The sequence below is a fragment of the Acinonyx jubatus genome, chromosome B3 (assembly GCF_027475565.1).
Source record: "Acinonyx jubatus isolate Ajub_Pintada_27869175 chromosome B3, VMU_Ajub_asm_v1.0, whole genome shotgun sequence".
Classification (NCBI taxonomy): Eukaryota; Metazoa; Chordata; class Mammalia; order Carnivora; family Felidae; genus Acinonyx; species Acinonyx jubatus.
Genome location: NC_069386.1, coordinates 12747232 through 12768096, shown reverse-complemented (window position 1 = coordinate 12768096; position 20865 = coordinate 12747232).

Genomic DNA, 20865 nt, shown 5'->3' with positions numbered 1-20865 from the left:
TAAAAATTTGTTTAAACACAGAGAAATGTACTAGAGTCAGGATATCGGAGTCCATAACTTAACTCTTCTTCAAACTATAGTGTCATGTTTCAGGCAGTCAATTTCCGGAAGCGAGATCGGACCAGATCAAAGGTTCTTAGTATTTTCACCCAAAAAGTTCATTGTATTACTGTTATTATTTTCAATTTGGTTATAACAACTATCTCGCTGTCAGCTCTGATAAGCAGGTCCAGCCCTTTTATAATGTCATCAGCAGGCGGTCAGGGGGCTGACGGCCATGACATCATCTCTGTTGCTTCACTGAGTTGACCCAATTCTAGCTCAATGCAAAGAAGCAGCATATTAGCCTTTGCCACCTTATTATGAGAAATAGTCTACTTGCATTAAGTATAAGCCTTTTGGAGTCCAGTGCTTGAATTTTAATCAATCTTTGTCTCAGTATTAAATAGTATCTTCGCACAAGTAAGGACGATTTAAGACTTCATACAGGGCTCACCCCTCTGAATATTGGCCTGTCTTTTTCATATCACCCAAGCAGATTTCCAGGTCCCAATGACACTTAGCAGAATTTCTAGGTCAAGACACCGCCTCTCATTCTCTTTGAACCATACCAAGAACGTGCTGATTTTTCCTCAAGACATTTGGACAAGAACTCACTGTATTCTAGACTCATAGAACCTAAAAGCAATTGGGAAATGAAGCCACCAAGCATGAAGTCAGTGAGGAAATCTGCCTTCCACGGTAACTGGCAAGCAATCAAAGATATGACTCATGATCCGAAGCACCCTTATGCCCTCCTTCGTCTGTAAGGAGAACAAAGGCACAAACGTGTCATCAAAAGGTTTTTGTAAAAGTGGCAGGCTCTCTCTTAATATACTCAGGTGGGTAATTCCAGTATATCCACATTATCTTTAACTAACGGTGTTCCCGTCTGTCCCAAATCCAGCCCAGTAGCTCGTGTCATATGGTCAGACTTCACACGTCGGGAGCCATTTGCAATACAAACCATATCAGTCATGTGAATTTCCACTTCAAATTAGCTGCCCTTCCTAATCTATCCATTTATCTCCATGGATTTATTCTACAACTTAATCATTCCTTTTTCTATTAATTTCCCTTCTGTGTGAGTTGGAAATACTATCAACACCCGAAGATTTGTGTAAGGGTAAAAAAACATTTTGAATGTATCTGAACCAAAGTGGACTCCCAATAAGTTGAATATCTGAATACAGTCATGAGGACAGTGATGATGATGATAAAACTCATTCCATGTAAATTCCTTAAATTCATAGGGCTTTTTTTCAACATTTTATTATGAAAAGTTCCAAACATACAACAAGCCTGTAAGATTTACCATGAAAACGTGTCTATCCACAGCTTAGATCCCACTATACATTTTGTTACATACCCATACAACCGTGTATCTATCGCTCCACCAATTTGTTAAAGTTGGGACATCTTTCAAAGTAAATCGCAGACATTCTTACACATCGCCCCCTCCATGCGTACTTTTAACTAGAATTTTTTTTTTTACCTTAACTTATTTCTTTTGATAAAAATCTTCAAGTATGGGGCGCCTGGGTGGCTCGGTCGGTTAAGCGTCCGACTTCAGCTCAGGTCACGATCTCACGGTCCGTGGGTTTGAGCCCCGCATCAGGCTCTGTGCTGACAGCTCAGAGCCTGGAGCCTGTTTCAGATTCTGTGTCTCCCTCTCTCTCTGCCCCTCCCCTGTTCATGCTCTGTCTCTCTCTATCTCAAAAATAAATAAACGTTAAAAAAAAATTAAAAAAAAAATCTTCAAGTATGTATATACTTGTATATACTGTAAACTCACGAGTTTTGATAATAAGTCCATATAGGCAACCAGGATACATAGGTCATTATCTTTACCCTCCCTACCTGTTGTCCCTTCCCAGATGATGCTTCTCTCTGTTGTATAGGCACACACACGTACGTAATCATACACACGTACAGACAGGCTACTCAGTTCTGACAGCTTTTTTCATCACAGATTAGTTCTGCCTATTCTAGAACTCCAAATAAATGGGATAATATACTTGGGGGTGACTGGGTGGCTCAGTCAGTTGACCATCAATCAGACTCTTGATTTCGGCTCAGGTCAAGATCCTGGGATCGTGAGATGAGATCAAGCCCCAAGTCCGGCTCCACGCTGAGCGTGCAGCCTACTTAAGATTCTCTCTCTTTCTCTTTCTCTCCCTCAAAAATAAATGAACATTTAAAAACCATGGGGCAAAATTTGTACTCTTTTCTGCAAAGGGTTTTTTTTTTTTTTTAACTCCTCGGGTTTTTTAAGATTCACCCATTCTGTTCTGTGTATCAGAAGTTTTTCCTTTTGTTGCTGAGTGATATTCTATCATATGACTATGTCACAGCTTGTTTATCCATTCTACTGCTAGACATGTGTTCCCAGTTTGAGGCTATTACTATGAAAGTTGCCATAAACTTGTTTGAACAAACCTTTCCGTGGACATATGTGTTTCTTTATTAGGGTTTTAGTCCATAGGGATTGGAGGCCCTCCCCTTCTGTTTTATTCCCTAAATACCCACTGTAATGTCCAGAAGAGAAGCTTAATGCACACGCACATACATGCACATACACAAACTTAGTAGCAGACGGCATTCAAATAACAAAATAAAGGGGCGCACAGGTGGCTCAGTCGGTTGATCGTCCGACTTCGGCTCGGGTCCTGATCTCGCGGTTGGTGAGTTTGAGCCCCGTGTCGGGCTCTGTGCTGACAGCTCAGAGCCTGGAGCCTGCTTCAGATTCTGTGTCTCGCTCTCTCTCTGACCCTCCCCTGCTCATGCTCTGTCTGAAAAATAAATAAAACATTAAAAATATTAGGGACTGCAGGTCCAGAATGCTGGTCTCAGGAACACTGATAGTGGCACCTGTATCCACCTGGCCCTCCATGTTGCATTAATGTATATTTTGATTTTTTAATATAAATTTTACTTGAGAGAGAGAGCCTGTGAGCAGGGGAGAGATGCAGAGAGAGAGAGAGAATCTTTTTTAAATTTTTTTTTATGTTTATTTATTTTGGAGAGAGAGAGAGAGAGAGAGACAGTGTGTGAGCAGGGGAGAGGCAGAGAGAGAGGAGACACAGAATCTGAAACAGGCTCCAGGCTCTGAGCTGTCAGCACAGAGCCCTACACGGGGCTCGAACTCAGGAACTGCAAGATCATGACCTGAGCTGAAGTCAGATGCTGAACCAAAGTCAGATGCTGAACCGACTGAGCCACCCAGGCACCCCAAGAGAGGCAACCTTAACCTGGGTCTATGGTCAGCACAAAGTCTGATACAGGCTCGATCCCACGACCCTGGGATCATGACCAGAGCTGAAATCAAGAGTGGGACCCTCAACCGACTGAGCCTTACAGGAGTCCCGCATTATGTTTCTACTTTTTTTTTTTTTTAAGAGAAGTGTTCTGTGTTCTGATGGGCTGTTTAAAGCAGAAGGCTGTTCTACATCCATCCATCCCGGATGCGGGAGTTGGGTTGTATTTCAGAAGAGGCTCTGCCACAGAGGCTGGGAGATTCAATTCTGATGCCTCGTCCAACACGCACTCACTGCACCCCTTTGGGAAAGCCCCTCCCTGACCCCGCCTGGCATCAGCTTTCCAGTAGTAAATTGAGGGCAGGGCGCCTACGGATCCTTAAAACTACCATGGTGATTAAGAAAAAGCAATTTTAGAATAGTCACTCAATTAATTGCACTCTGTTTTGTCCTCTCTGTTAAATTTCCTTGGGATTTCGGAGCCGTCCCCAATTGAGAACCTTGCCTCCGTTCTCCAGCAATTGCAATGTGGGTGTTAGTGTTATTGAGCGCCACCGCGTGCCAGACCCAGCTTTCTGCGCAAATAACCCTCCCCAGTCACAAGGTCATGTAGCCAGGACGCAGTGAAATTTGAACCTAAATTGATCTGAATCTAAAATCTGTGGTCTTAAGCATGTCACGTGGGCCTTTGGAAATAGCCTGCGCTCTTTGACTATTTGGGGGAGTTAGCAGGCGTGCATTAAGGATTACTAATGCTAATGATAAACCACCTCCGCTTAAAGCCTCCTCAGCATCCTTTAAATGGCAGTGATGGCTCCTGGCTATGTAGTTGCAAAATAGCTGCATTTCCTCCCAAGCAAACACCAGCTGGGTTCTGGGTCTTAATGGATAAGGCCACAGCTGCCTGACGTAGAAAAAATACTGCAGACTTTACGCTGAAACCGTTAGCCTTTTGTACGGCTCTATTAAGATCAGCAGGTAGACCAATGTCCCTAATTCCATCTGCGATCCAATGCCTCTCATTTATCGTCTCAGATTGTAAATCTTTTCCTTCTAACTGCCCACATATTTGAAATCCAGTGTCCGTTCTCTCTGATGAACATTTACTACACATCTGATTTCAGGATAGGCGCGGGGAATGCAAAGATGAATGAAATAGTAGATATACATCCTTATTAAGGGATAATTTTCCAAAAAGGGTAAATCGCCGCTAGGATACAGATGCAAAATGAACACAAGTCAGAGATTCTATGTAACTTGTTACTAATGAGGGGACTCTGCTAAAATGTTACAACTTGTTTCCAAAGTGGGGAAGCCTGGAGGCACCTGGGTCGCTCCGCTGGAGGGCAAAGAGAGACTGAAGAAAACAGGCAGACCCCTCCTGCTGGGTACGGGGCGGGTTTAATAAACCAGGGAACTTACATACCAAGCCTGTCTTGCACAGCTGCACGATGGGTAGATTTCCACACCTGCCTTGAGAATCTGAAAAGTTGACAGAATGGGGTTCAGTCATGTATACTGTCCACATGACCTCAGCACCACCTTTCTGTCTCAAGGCTGCATCCTTGCAATGACTCCCCCACTGGGGCAAGAGCAGGCAAAACATATAATCCAAAGTAGGGGGCGAGAAACCTCTGCTGGCCCTAGAACAGCTTGAGGGTCAATGGGCAGTCACGTCCTTTTAGTGACCTTCTCAAACAATGGAGTAGGAGCCTGTTGACATGAAACTTGCAAATGGATGTAAAACCACATTTTCTGTAGGGTGCCTGGTGGAGGGGGAGAGGAGGGTCCTCCTTTCAAAGGACAGGCTTAATTGGCATACCCATACACAATAATTATTTTGCATTGGTATTAATTACCTAAGATTAGTCCATTTATAAAATACTTCAAGGGCAATGAAAGGCTAAAGTCAGATAATCCAGAAGGCTTTTCTATATACATAATGCATTGTTTTCTGTGGGAGCACATATTTCTCTCCACACCTTTATGAAAGAAAAAAAAGAGGTTAACATTGATGGAGTTCCTGGGTGTTGACTCAGCGCTAAACACTATGAAATTCTAGTCGCCTTGGAAGATCAGTTACTACTACCTAATTTTATGATTAAAATTAGAGAAATGCTCTGAGTCCCTGCTAGTTAAGTTGGGATGCCTAGGTTTATTTATATCTAGGGCTTCCCCAAACTACTTTTCAACCTATAGAATACTGCCCCACAAGGATACTAAGGAGTAATGGTAGGGGCAGATGGGTAAACAGTAATTACATGCTGTGTGTTACACTGGATATGTGTTTGCACAAGAGCACAGAAAAAAAATCCACTGTTACCTTTTCCGTTGTCCAACCTTTCCAGTCACCTAGACGTGGGGGCTTTTATTTTTCTAATGACTATTTTTTTTAACGTTTATTTATTTTTGAGACAGAGAGAGACAGAGCATGAACGCGGGAGGGTCAGAGAGAGAGGGAGACACAGAATCGGAAACAGGCTCCAGGCTCTGAGCTGTCAGCACAGAGCCCGACGCGGGGCTCGAACTCACGGACCGCGAGATCGTGACCTGAGCCGAAGTCAGCCGCCTAACCGACTGAGCCACCCAGGCGCCCCTCTAGTGACTATTTTTTTAATGTTTATTTATTTATTTTGAGAGAGAGAGAGAGAGAGCCCGGGGGAGGGAGAGAGAGAGAGAATCCCAAAGAGGGTCTGCACAGAGCTCAATCCCACTGACAGTGGGGTCATGACTTCAGCCCAAATCAAGAGTCTGGAGCTTAACCAACTGAGTGACCCAGGCGCCCCTCTCAGAATTTTTAACGATGATCTTGGAATCTTGTCTGGGTATTTCAGCCCAAGTATGGAGAGCACGAAGTTTAGAAGGTGGGTATGGTCCTCCGCTCTGCACTCCGGCAGTTGCCGCTGACTGTGAGTCAGTGACCTGGCTCACTCTACTGTCAATATCCTTCTCCAAACAGGAAGGGACAAGAAAACCACCAGCCCTATTAAACGGTGCTCGGTTTATCCCGGCACAAGCCAGAGCAGGAGGAACACTACGGCTTCCAGCAATCTGCAAAGAAGTTCTCTGCTAGGTCATGCCTCGCCCCTCCTGCCGCAAGCCCGATGGAGCATGCGAGCATTTCTCCAGCCAATGCACGCCCGGCTGCAACGATGCAAAAAGCCCAGGTAAATTTCAAAGTTAAGGAGGCCTGGCTGTGTCTCAGAGACTCGGGCTCTCCCAGTCCTTTCCAGCTCACCCAGTGGTTATTGGCAGATTTTAACAAAGGCCTCTGTTATCCTCTTTTTAAGGATGAGAGGATCACATCTCAGACAGCCCTTCCTCCATGAACTCATATGGCACAGGTATTTCCTAAAATACGTGTACAACAAATGAAAAACAGTCTCTTCCTTTGTAAGATGTGTTTTCTTTCTTCACTTATACAGCCTGTACATTGGCAGTTTTTCTTCATGAAGTTGCCAGATTTTAAGAAAATCAATCTCTGTGTGCATCGATGTTTTCTAAACAGAAGTGTTTTTTTACGTTTATTTATTTTTGAGAGAGACAGAGAGAAAGAGAATGAGCGGGGCAGGGGCAGAGAGAGAAGGAGAGAGAATCCCAAGCAGGCTCTATGCTGTAAGCACGGAGCCCAACATGGGGCCCCAACCCATGAACCGTGAGATCATGACCTGAGCCACCCAGGGGCCCATCGATGTTTTCATATAACTTGGAGTTCTTTTATGTTTAGGTCAGTTTGGGTGGTGATAAGGAACAACAGAATATGAACGTAGTGTTTCGGGTTTTTTTATTTGCTTCTTTTATGGGTGCTTTAAAATGAGCCATGGCTCCCTCCTTTCAGGAGAAATATTAAAGGGAACTGAATGCCCCATAGTAAAGGAATATGCTTGAATAAATAAGTTTGGCACGAGGCCGCTGGCTCCTGCACCTGCCTTTCCCGGGCAGTGTTTGCTGTGTTTGAGGTTTTAATTGGCAAGTGGGAAGACTTCCACAGATAGGACCATTTAATTAAATACTAAAAATAAAAAAAATTAACAAACATTATTATTATTAACTAGTTGAATTATGTCTTAAATAGAGGGACTAAGTTAGGAAAAATTGTTACATAGAATGCTGTAAACTTTAAAATCATCTTCATTGGGATCAATGTATTAAATGTTATTAGAAATGGATCTTACGCTGCTTTTCGTTGTAACTCTTACTTCGAAAATATTGAGGTACAGTTGACCTTTATTTTGTTTTTTTAAATGTTTATTTATTTTTGAAAGAGAGAGAGAGAGAGAGAGACAGAGCGTGAGGAGGGGGGCCGGGCAGAGAGGGAGACAGAATCCATAGCAGGTTCCAGGATCTGAGCCATCAGCACAGAACCAGATGCGGAACCCGAACCCATAACCATGAGATCATGAACTGAGCCAAAGTTTGACGCTTAACCGACTGAGCCACCCAGGCGCCCCTATAGTTGACCTTTAATAAAGTATACATATTACGGTCGCCCAGGTGGGTCAGTGGGTTAAGCATCTGACTTCGGCTCAGGTCATGATCTCACGGTTCATGGGTTTGAGCCTCACATCACTGCCCTGACGGTGCTGACCCTGCTTGGGATTTTTCTCTCTCCGCCTCTGTCTCCGCCCCTCCCTGACCTGCACTTTCTCTCTCAAAATAAGTGAACTTGAAAAAAGTATACATATTAAAGTATGCAATTAAATAGGTTTTGACAGATTTATGCAACATTATTGTTTAATGCTTGACCTATAATAAAACGTACACACTAAGATGTGCAATTAATAAGTTTTGAATTATTTATACATCCACGAAACCATCACCACAATCAAGATAGTGAACATATCCATCACCTCCAAAGTTTCCATGTGCCTCTTGGCAACCCCTTCCTTGTTTTTTGTTTACACATTCACTTGGTGACAGACGTTTGGATTCTTTCCAATTTATAGCAATTACAAATAAGGCTGCTGTGAACGTTTGTATACAAGTATTTGAAAGAACATATGCTTTCTTTTCTCTTGAGTAAAGAGCTAGGAGTGGAATGGATCATATGGTACATGGATGTTGAATTTTTAAAGTAACTGCCAATGATTTTCCAAAGTGGATGTACCATTTTGCATTCCCAGTAGCAGTATATGAGAGTTTCAATTCCTCCACCCCCTTGCCAGTCGACTTTGTATGCTTTTGAATTTTAGCCACTCTTATAGGTATGTAGTGATATCTTCTTGAGGTTTTTAATTTGCATTTTTTTGACCTGTGAATTCAGCATGTTTGAATGTACTCATTTGCCATCAGTGTATCTACTATGGTAAAATGTTTGATTGGACTTTTTGCCCATTTTTTAAATCATGCTGTTTCTCATTGTTGAGCTTTGAGTATTTGTTTACATATTCTGGATTCAAATCCTTTATTAGAGCTAAGCTTTGCAAATATTCACCTACTCTGTGGCTTATCCATCCAAGAGTGTTATTTAAAGAGCAGACATTTAAAAAGTGTTGATGGAGTCCATTTAAAAGAAGTTATTTGAGGGGCGCCTGGGTGGTTCATTCGGTTGAGCGTCTGACTTCGGCTCAGGTCATGATCTTACGGTTTATGAATTTGAGCCCCGTGTCGGTCTCTGTGCTGATGTGCTCACAGCTTGGAGCCTGGAGCCTGCTTTGGATTCCGTGTCTCCCTCTCCTTCTCTGCCCTTCCCCTGCTCACGCTCTCTCTCTCTCTTTCTCAAAAATAAACATTAAAAAAATTATTTGATAATAACCGTTCTTTGAAGTTGCATCTAAAAAAAATCTTTCCCTAATCCAAGGGCTACATTTTTAAATTTTTTGACACAGAGTTATTTATAACATTCCTTTGATATTCACTACTATGTATAGAATCACTTGTGATATAATCTGACCCTTTAGCAAGTTGGACCTTCTCTCCTTTTTTCCACATCAAGCCTGGCTACACAAGGCTTGTCATCTATTCAAATTATTTTAGTTTCATTTATTATCTCTATTATTTTTTCTGTTTTCTCTTTCATTGATTTCCATTTTGATCTTCATTATTTGTTTTCTTTTTTCCTACCTACTTTGGATCAAATTAGGCTTTTCTTTTCTTTTTTTTTTTCTAGTTTTTTTAAGGTAGAAACATGGGCCATTAACTTAAGACATTTCTTCTGTTTAATAGAATTTTTTGGTAGCCTAAATACCACCCCAATGTTGTTTTGCAGTATTCAACACATTTTACATGCTGTGTTTTTATTTTCTTTTTTTGTTCAATATATTTCCTAACTCTCCTTTTCATTGCTTCTTTGATAAATGGGTTACTTAAATGTATGGTATTTGTTTTTGTATTTTAGATGTTTTTAAAAAATCTTTCTGGTTTGAATTGCAATTCAATTCTAAATTTATCATAGGACGTATTTTGCATGAAATGAAACTTTCAAAATTTGTTGAGATTTGCTTTCTGGCTTAAAATTTATTGAGATTTATTTTCTGGCTTACATTATACCTTTATAAAATGTTCCACATGTGGTTGAAAAGACTGTGTATTCAGATGTTTGGGGGGTGGATTATAAAATATGTAAAATAAGCCAGGTTTGTTGCTAGTTTTGGTCAATTTTTCTATATTCTGGTTGATTTTATCTCTGCTCATTCTACCAATTATTGAAGGAGGAGGGTAAAAATCTCTGATTCTATTTGTGAATTTGTTTCTTTTTGTACTTTCAGTGGCATTTGTTTTGTGAGTTTGAAAGCTCTCTTAGGTGTATAAACAATTTTGGTTTTTTCGTCTTCTTTTTTAAAAAAAAAAATTTTTTTTTTAACGTTTATCCATTTTTGAGACAGAGAGAGACAGAGCATGAACAGGGGAGGGGCAGAGACAGAGAGGGAGACACAGAATCAGAAGCAGGCTCCAGGCTCTGAGCCATCAGCCCAGAGCCCGACGCGGGGCTCAAACTCACGGACCGTGAGATCATGACCTGAGCTGAAGTCGGACGCTCAACCGACTGAGCCACCCAGTTTTTTCGTCTTCTTGATGGACACTTTTATCATCATAAAATTATAGTATTTATCTCCACTAATATTCTTTGAAATTTACTTGGTGGGATATTGATATACCCACTCTCCCTTTCTTTTTTAAGTGCTAACAGAGTATATTTTTTCATCCTTTACTTTTAATGTATTCGCATCATTATACAACTCATTTCTCCTAGGCAGCAGACTTACCCCAATCTGACATTTCGCTTTTTAATTGGGATGTTTGGACTCTTTACTATTAATGTAACTATTGATATTGTTAGGCTTAACTCTATTATCTTCCTGTCTGTTCCCTATTTGTCCCATTTGTTTTCCATTCCCTTTTCTCTCTTTTTCTATATGGTTTGGAATTAATTGAATGTATTTTTGTGATTCCATTTTGTCTCCTTTTTGGCTCCTCAGCTGTACTATTTGTTTGGTCATTTTCGTCATTGCTTTGGGGTTCGCCTTGAACTTATCACAGCCTCCTTTCAAGTGGCATGATACCACCACGTATGGTCTAAAACAGTTCTATTTCTTACCTCCTGACTTTTGTGCAATTGTTACACATTTTACTGAAGAATAAAAACGAGCAAACACAAGGTTAAGAAGAAAGAGGGGAAGAGAAAGAAAGAAAGAAAGAAAGAAAGAAAGAAAGAAAGAAAAAGGAAGGAAGGAAGGAAGGAAGGGGAAGGGGAAAGGAGAAAAGGAAGAAAGGGAAAAAAAAGGAAGAAAAAAGAAGCAGACAGAGAGAACAAAACAGAGCTGCAATCCCCTAATGTCAACTCCAAAACCCAAGAAGTTCTGAAAACCAGAGATTTTCATGACGCACCTGACCTAACCTGAGTTGATTTGGTGGCAAAGCCTGACCTGAAATGGCAGGAGGCTAGTCAGAGTCTTGACGACTATTAGTGTGATTGCTCGCGGATTTCGCTACAGAAAGATGTGTGGAAAGAGTTAGCACAGCAGGCCTGAGACTGCTGTGTTTAAAAAGGCCTGTTTGCGTGGTTGGCTCTCCACTGGCATCTGGGAACTTGCATTTTGGGAGAGTTGCCACCATCCCTGACTCATAAGAGTGGCTTTACTGTGCTCAGCTGTTTGTAGAAACCATGTGGTTTATGCTGAAAACCTGTTTTGCCCTCTGGGAGTCTTGAATTTTGGTATGCGCTAGGCAGGGAGTGTTTATGTGTCCCGTTCCCAGTAAAAACCCCGGGACACCGAATCTCTAATGAGCTTCCGTGGCAGACAACATTTCACATGTGTTGTCTCCTGTAGCAGGAGAAACCGAATGCATCCTGTGTGACCCCCGCCGGGAGAAGATCCTGGAGGCTTCTGCCTGGTTTCCTCCAGACCTTGCCCCTTGAGCTTTTTATCTTTGCTGGTTTTGCTTTGTGTCCTTTTGTTATAATGAATCACAGCCAGGAGCATGACCACAGGCTGAGTTCTAAGAGTCCTTCTAGCGATTCGCCAGGTCTGGCGGTGGTCTTGGGAACCCTGACACAGAAGTGACTGTGATTGATTACAGGGCGCTACCCCAGAACTTACTGGATTGTTTTATAGCATATGCTATGTGTCCTGTAGAACTTATCTCATATTTCCAAAGTTCCGAATTCTAATGCGTACATGACCTGTGGTTTTGGATGAAAGATTGTATAACGTACCCACGAACACACATTCAGTAAAACATAAATAGTTTGTAGGTATAACTCACTGGAACGTTTTTCTGAACTACTGGTCTTTTCCAGGGAGGGTGAATCATATCTTAAACTAGCTTGATGATGATAATGGTGCTAATAATGATAATCATAATAACTAATATTTCTTAAATTCTTAGGCCCAGTAGCAGACACTATTTACAGCCTTCACAATCACTCAGCAAGGTCCATATGATTAGTATTCCCCTTTTTGTCGTTGTTGAAAATAAACCAAGTCTCCAAGAAGTTGTGCAACGTGACCGACAATGAAAAGCTCACGAGGGTCCGAGACTGGACTCGAACCCAAGTGCATCTGGCTGGATGCCTGTACCCCCAGGCACAATACCACTGGAAGTGACTATGCCCTACCCGAAGTTCATTGCTCCATTGTCTTTCATTAGCGCTCCCCATCCGTCACAGATGCACTTCTGGGATTCTCAGGAGTCTCGTGCCTCAGGCCTATTCGGCACAGACCGAATTCTGCACAGATTATTTGCTTCCCTGGGTCAGCGCTGCGAGCTGGCAGCAGAAAATGTGCTTTTGTGTTCCCTCTCTGGTCTTTTGTTCCTTCACCGTGTAATCACTACCATATGTTGACTCCCATTCTCACAAGTGACCTCGTATTGTAGTGACTAATATCCTGAGTGCAGACAAAAGCAAACTTTATCAATCCTACTTATAGTTAAGAAAAAAAAGTGGGACACAGAGGAGAGGAGACACAGACAAAAAAAAGTGGGACACAGAGGAGAGGAGGAAAATGAGGGAGTCAGAGAGGAAGCTAGATCTCAGGTCTCCAACGAGGGTAGGACCAGGCAGGCCAGAGACAGGGGTTTTTGGGAGCAGGTGAGTGGTCCTGTTGGTTGAGCCTCAGACTCTTGACCTCGGCTCAGGTCATGATCTCACGGTTCATGGGTTCGAGCCCCGCGTTGGGCTGTGTGCTGGCAGTGCAGAAGCTGCTTGGGATTCTCTCTTTCCCCCCCCCCTCTCTCTCTCTCTCTGCCCCTCCCCCACTCTCACACACTTGGTCTCCCCCCCTCGCCCCCCAAAAAAGATGTGGCTGACTTCTACGGGGCATGACCTTAATTAATGCCACAGGCCCATGGCTCTCCTAGAAGACCACACTTGGGAGGCCATTTTAGCTGGTACAAAAATATAACAAGGGGCACACAGGGAAGGGCTCACAGCTGAAGAGACCCTGAACTAAGAGTCAAAAGATCTAGGTCCTACCCATGAACTTCTACTTCCTTGTGATGTGACATTGGGCACGTCACCTAGCTCCGCTCAGCCTCCGTTGTCACCGACAACAAAACGGGGTTCTTTCAAGTTACCCCTGAAGTCCCCTTTGACTCAAAAATTCTCTGATCCGCCAAAATAAACTTTCTGGGTCAAAACAGGTTTCACAAGAGGTATGTGAGGAAAGCAACAAAGATTATTTTGTCAGTTAAATACTCCCCGTAAAGGACTATTATCCTTAAGTCAACATCTGTAGTGGGGTTTCAAAAGGCCTTCCTTTCCTCACACTCTAATGGCGGAGGCTTATCTTAGCATGTCCTCTAATCTCTACAAGGTTTCGGAGGGTCTGAAGGAACAATGCCAGAAGCCCGATGTTCTAGGGCGCAAGTTCAACCTGAGTACATTGGATCTCATCTTTCTTCCTTCGGGAATAAATTATTTTGTCCCTACGCAGGAGGTTTCGAGCAACATTTTAATATTTAAAACTGCCTAATGCCTTTTGTTTAATGGTGGCCCTCGGGATCGTCTCCAGATACAGGAGACCAACAAACTACATCTAAGAAAGCACTGAACTTGGAGAAAAAGAAGAGGCCTTCGATGCTAGCTACCCTATGACCCAGTAATCGGACTACCGGGTATTTAGCCAAAACGTGCAAAACGCTAGCTCCATGGGATACATGCACCCCTATATTTATTGCAGCATTATTTACAATAGCCAAATTAGGGAAGCAGCCCAATTGTCTGTTGATAGGTGAATGGATAAAGAAGATGTGGGGAAAAATATATATAATATATATAATTTATATATAATATATATTTCTATAATATTTTATACAATATTATATAGAATATTTATATAATATTTATTATATAAATAAATATAATATAATATTTATTTATATAATGTTTTATATGTAAATATATAAAAATATATAAATATATAAAACATATATAAATATATAATATATAATATAATGAATATAAAATAATATATAATAATTATATATTATATATTTCATATATGTATATAAATATATATAATATATAATATGAGCAATATAATATAATTATATGTTTATATAATATATAATTTATATATAATTTATATAATTTATATAATATAAAAAATATATATAATGGAATATTATTCAACCACAAAAAAGAATGAAACCTTGCCATTTGCAATGACATGGACGGAGCTAGAGAATATAATGCTAAGTGAAATAAGTCCATCAGAGAAAGACAGATACCATATGATTTCATTCATATGTGGAATGTAAGAAACAGAACAAATGAACAAAAGGGGAAAAAAAAGGAAGAGAGGTAAGTCAAGAAACAGAGTCTTAACCACAGAGAAGAAACTGATAGTCACCAGAGGGGTGGTGGGTGGGGAGACGGGTGAAATAGGTGACGGCCATTAAGAGGATACTCATTGTGATGGTTACTGAGTAATGTATAGCACTGTGGAATCACTCTCTTGCATACCTGAAACGACTAAAACACTGCAGCTGACTATACTGGAGTTAATATTGAAAAACTTAATAAAATGAAAAAAGCAAAACTTTGAGCATCGAGAGCTTCTACAGTTCGATAACCTATCCTGAACAGCAGGAAGCTAAACCCGGGTGAGAGAACTTAGTCACAAAAGAGAATTTTGGATAAAGTGGCAACCTTTCTCTTGGTGTTTCTGGTGAAAGATTAGCATTCCCTTCTTATCAAGGAGAAAATGGATATCCGTATCAGAACTTTACCACATAAAGCCATTTTATGGAGGTTGGGCAGACAGTGACCTTTGTATGGTTCTTAGTTCAGAATGTGGGTTTGGTCATCCTTGATGAATCCTTACACATCTCTCCACGCATCTGCTTCAAGATCTTTTCCAAGTGAAATATAGATCAGGGTTTGGCACACTTTTTCTGTGAAGGGCCAGGTAGCAAGTAAGTTCAGCTCTGTGGGCCATAACGTCTCTTTCACAACCATTTGGCCCTGCTAGGATCGTGTGACATCACCTATAGACCGTCTAGAAATACATGGGCATGGCTGTATTCCAATAAAACTTTATTTACAAAAATAGGTGGCAGGTCATTTGCCAAGCCTTGGTGTGTCTAGATGGGTGTCTGTGTTAGGTAGGGTGGCCAGGGCATCCCATTTTGCTCTAGACTATCCCAGCTTTAGCACTGGGAGTCCAGCGTCCCATGAAACCTCACATTCCAAGTTGATTGCCATGAACCACACTAGGTGGGTTTTATTTGTAACTTACAATCACATTCTTAAGACACGGAGCACTCCAAATGTGGTAACAATCACCTCTCTCCCCTTAAAATGGCCTTTGCCAAGTTTGTCTCTCAGCATAAAGTTATAAATTACAAGCGCATTCTGTTAACCCCCACATATTATGCATTGCACCAGGGACAGGAACCACTTACCAATTTTCTTTTCCTACATTTGCTTCCATCCGGGGCCCTCCCATTTCCTCCCACAGTTGGTCCCATCATCAGACAAAGCTACAAACTGAGTGTTGGCAAAGTGTCTGGGCATCTCAGGAGATGAAAGTGAAGTTATAGTAGAATTGTCATTGTTGGGCTAATTATTATTGTTCCATGTTGGAGTGAGCCCCAGGGCGTCTGCTGACCTTCAGTGGATGAACGAAAGACAGAGTCTTCAGGGAAGTAATACAGAGGGAAAGCAACCTCAAACAGGGCACTAACTGACCATTTTCTTGGCAGCTTCAGCCAACTCCAGCCTGGGCTTTTAGGACGATGTGCTAGAAGGTACCAAAACAATGATCTCTCTCCTGTCAGGAAGGCCCTGACACACCAGGGATGCGAATAATAGGCTGACATTCCTGGTGTTCGGAGGAGAAAATTGGCCCCTCCTATTGGTACTCATGTGACCTTGGCCTTGAAGACGTCCATAAGTCCTTAGGCTTCAGTGTCCTCCATCTTCCAAACAGAATAGAACCAAGCACTTCATAGAGTTGTGGTGGGAATCAAAAGTGATGTTCTTGGTGAATTTGCCTGATTTAGGGAAAATGCCATAATACACAGGATTTGACTTGCCGTGGGGCTGCCTCCTCTGTGGGGCTCTCCCTTGGGGGAACTCGCCTGATATTGGTGAGTTAGGGATGGTATCCCAGAGCTTATTACTTTCATGTTCAAAGCAAAAATATGATGAATATTTATTTAATTAAAACGAAAGGAAAGAGGGAGGCGTAAGTTGATTTGGGAGGGGGAAAATTCTTTGTGAAAATATGGAGATGAGAGTCAAGACAGAGAGAAAGTAGAGAAGAAGAAGAAGGGCAAGGAAGAGGAGAAGGAGGAGGAGGAGGAGGAGGAGGAGGAGGAGGAAGAAGTTGTTCAAAGAACTGAAAAAAATCCCCCACAAGTTGGGAGGAAAGGCCAGTGGGGCAGAGTGGAGAAAGGTGTGTGAGGAGAGGCTCACGTGGCCCAGAACTTTCAGACTTTGCAAACCACACCATGGGGACTGTTTTTCTGAAGGCCAGGGGTCTTGGTAGCAGTTGCAACATTTAGACTTTAAAGGTTTTTAAAAATTATTTAAAAAAATGTTGCTCTAACTCTAGAATGGAAGATGTCTGTTCATAAAAGGCGGCAGCAACGAGGGGTGGAGTGGAGGGCGTAAGGGTGAGGGAACAAAACTGGATTTGGGGAACCAGACCCACTAGGAGGCAGTAACAATTGTCCACACGAGATGGTGAGATGTGGCTGGTGTAATGTTCCATGAGAGAGTCACATGGAATCTCTGCCCGGGTCAGAGCCTGAAATCGCTACAGCAAGCAGGAAAAGGCACCAGGCTAATGGAGGCAAGGAGTGAAATTTAAATTGGAAGGGAACCAAACTGACCCATAGTGGACCCAGAAGCGCAACAGACACAAAATAAGAGGCAAAAGAAATACGTCTAATTTCAAAGCATATTTAATGTCATGTGTGCAGATGGTGTTTGCAATTTCCCGGCCACCCAGTATCCGTTTATCCAAAGTCCAAGGACTGTGTCTAGCTTCTTGCAGGAGGACCACTCCTAGACTCACTTTCATACATTCTCAGGCCCTTTGCTTCCAATGGTATTGATTCCAGCCCTGTCTGTAGGAGATGATGAGTAGCTTACCCGTTTCTCAGCACAGCCCGAAGATCTGGACAAGTGGGACCCTGTCCTGGATCCTGTTTTGGCCTTCCTGCATCATCTTCATCAGCACAGTGCGGGGGAATATACAGAACCAAGTGCGTATGCCCAACAGGACCCCACACTTGCCAGTTTTGTTCATGTTCTAGATGTAAGTATCCAAGATGCCAAAATTACCTACCTAAACATCTCTACCTGCTTCCAAATCACATGGTGGTCTCTCCCCCCATCTGAGGGCAGGCCGTGGGTGCTTATCTGGGCTCAAGGGGGTTTGGTAAAAGGTAGCTGTTGGCAGGGCTGTGCACACCAGAGTGACCACATATGTGCACATGAGGCGCCTTAGGCTGCAATCCAAAGTCAAGAAAGGAAAGAGAATTCCTTGGGCTACGCCTCCGAGTAAGCCTCCAAAGAATCTGAGAATTCTAAATGCAGACCTTCCTCCCAGGTTATAATTAAGGTATCCTATTAAGAAGGTAGCATGTATTTCATTTCATATATAATATGACTGCAAATAATTTGACACATACTACATGGGTCTATATTTATAATCTTGCTGTAGACCCCTCCAAAAGTTAGGAGAGGGACCAGCCCGGCCAATCAATGCAGAACATTGTATTGGCCATGGTAACAGGTCAGGGTTTGTGCATGTGCCCCAGACAAACATAGTAAGAAACATTAGGGTCTGCTGAAGTCATAAAGAGATGCCTTTTCTTCTTCTTCTTCTTCTCCTTCTTCTTCTTCTTCTTCTTCTTTTAAATTTAAATTCCAGTTATTTAACATACAGTGCAATATTATTTTCAGGACTAGAATTCAAGGATTCATCACTTACATACAACATCCAGTGCTCATCACAACAAGTGCCCTCCTTTAGTACCCATCACCCATCTAACCCACCTCTTACCCATCACCCTCCAACCTCCAGTTTGTTCTCTATCGTTAAGAGTCTCTTGTGGTTTGTTTCCTTCTCTTCTCTCCCCCACCCCTTTCCCATATGTTCATCTGTTTTGTTTCTTAAGTTCCACATATGATTGAAATCATACGGTATTTATTGTCTCTCTCTGACTGACTTATTTCACTTAGCATAATACATTCTTGCTCCATTCACATCAGTGCCAATGGCAAAATATCATTCTTTTTGATGGCTGAGTAATATTCCACGGTATGTATATGTGTGTGAGTGTGTGTATATCTATATCTATATCTATATCTATATCTATATCTATATCTATATATCTATACCTATACCTATATATCTATATACCATATCTTCTTTATCCATTCATCAGTCAGTGAACACTAGGGCTCTCTCCATAGTTTGGCTATTGTTGACAATGCTGCTATAACATCAGGGTGCATGTACTCCTCTAAATTTGTATTTTTGTATGCTTTGGGTATATACCTACCAGTGTAATTGCTGATTTGCAGGGGAGTTCTATGTTTAGTTTTTTGCGAATCCTCTATACTGGTCTCCAGAGTGGCTGCACCAGTTTGTATTCCCACCAACAGCGCAAGAGGGTTCCCCTTTCTCCACATCCTCATCAACATCTGTTGTTTCTTGTGTTGTGGATTTTAGCCATTCTGACAGGGGTGAGGTAACATCTCCTTGTAGTTTTGATTTTCATTTCCATGATGATGAGTGACGTTGAGCATCTTTTTATGGAAGTGTCTGTTCATGGCTTCTGCCCATTTCTTAATTGGATTCTTTGTTTTTTGGGTGTTGAGTTTGATAAGTTCTTTATGGACTTTGGGTACTAACCCTGTCTGAGTTATGCCACGTTTCTTCTTATTCCCTGGCTTGAAACTGAGAGGACAAGGATCCCAGAGCAGCAGCAGCCTTTTTTGTCACCATGTGGAGTAGATTGAGTCTGCGGAGTATGTGGAGGGATGGATCCTTAGAAGTAGACAAAAACCAAAGTTTGGGCCATTGACTTCTTGACTAATTAGCAATTAAAGTCAGATCTACTCCTAGACTTTTCAGTAAGGTAATACAACAAATTCTACCATACAATACATCAGTTTGGCCTGGGTGTTCCATCCCTTCTATCAGTCAGTGGGTAGAGGCAAATAAAGTATTTAACAATAGATTACTTTTAATCCACCTTCTTTAACCCATCGAGGTCATCTCCTCTATCCCACCCATCATCTCTACCTCTACACCAATTTTATAACTTACTGACATCTTAAAGGCCATCCGTGGGAAGCAAGCTAGTGTAATTATTGGGGTGAGGTCAAATAAATTCAGTCTTGAGTCCTGACTTGGAGACATAGGAGTCAGTTGGAAGTTTTTGCCTGAGACTTTTATTCCTGAAGGAGTGGCCCTGTCCTATAAGGACAGTTGGGACATTATTCAGGGAGCTATGGCAATATCACGAGTCCCACAATGATGATGGTTGAGGTCTAGTGTAGGTGGTAGAGATATACTAAAGAGACGGTCGTGTGGAAGAAGCTGCCTAGAATGTATTTCCTATTGGTTGTTCTCTCCCAGTCCTAGCTGAGTTTTAAAGCCTGGTTATCCAGCTTCCCATCAGTTCTGGGAGTTACCAAGTCTCCTCTGTAAGCAGAACTGAATTCCACTGTATGCAACCAAGCGTGCTTAAACCCAGAGATCTACTGTGTGGGATCCAGGAGTGTTTGAAGGCAATACATCCTAAGGGGATGGAATACCAGTGGCAATCTCGGTTTGTCTTTCTGGCTTAGTTGAGGCTGAAGATAATAAAATTCCTTTTGTATTAAGGAATAGGATTCTGGAAGCCACATTGAAATAGTTATGTAAATACTCATTTAAAGAATTGATTCAATTGTTGTACGTGGTCATATGGATACAAGTGCCCACTGAGGGTCCATATTAGGACCATGGTGTCGATTCCATTAGAAGCTTTGTTGGGCATGGAATTTTCCAGAAAGATAGAATGAGACAGCTGTCTCTCATACCTTGGGACAGTTTAAGAGAATAAATGATAGGCTTACATATCTTCACGTAGGTTAGTGTATTTTTTTTTCTCTCAAGACATCCTCTTTGGTCCATGCCTTATGTAGAAGTGTGTTTCTAAGCATTTAGAAATTTTTCTGTTACATTTCCGTTAGTGATTTCTAGTTTAATTCTGTTGTGGTCAGACAGCACACTATATCATTGCAGTTCTTTGAAACTTGTTGAGGTTTGTTTTATGGCCCAGAATATGGTCTATCTTGATATGTATGAATGTGTGTTCTGCTGTTGTTGGGTGGAATATTCTATAAATGTCAGTTAGATCCTACTGGCTGATGATATCTTGTATTCTATATACTGGCTGATTTTCTGTCTAGTTTTTGCATCAAGTATTGACAGGGGTGTTGAAGCCTTCAGTTATATCTGTGGATTTGTCTGTTTCTCCTTTAAATAGAGAAGATGTCTGGAGTTTTAGCTGTACTTAGTGAGAGGAACAGAGAAAAATATATTTTGTCCATCTTCCCCAAAGTAGAAATACCCTTTCCCATGTTTCTTTTTTTTTTTTTAAGTTTATTTATTTATTT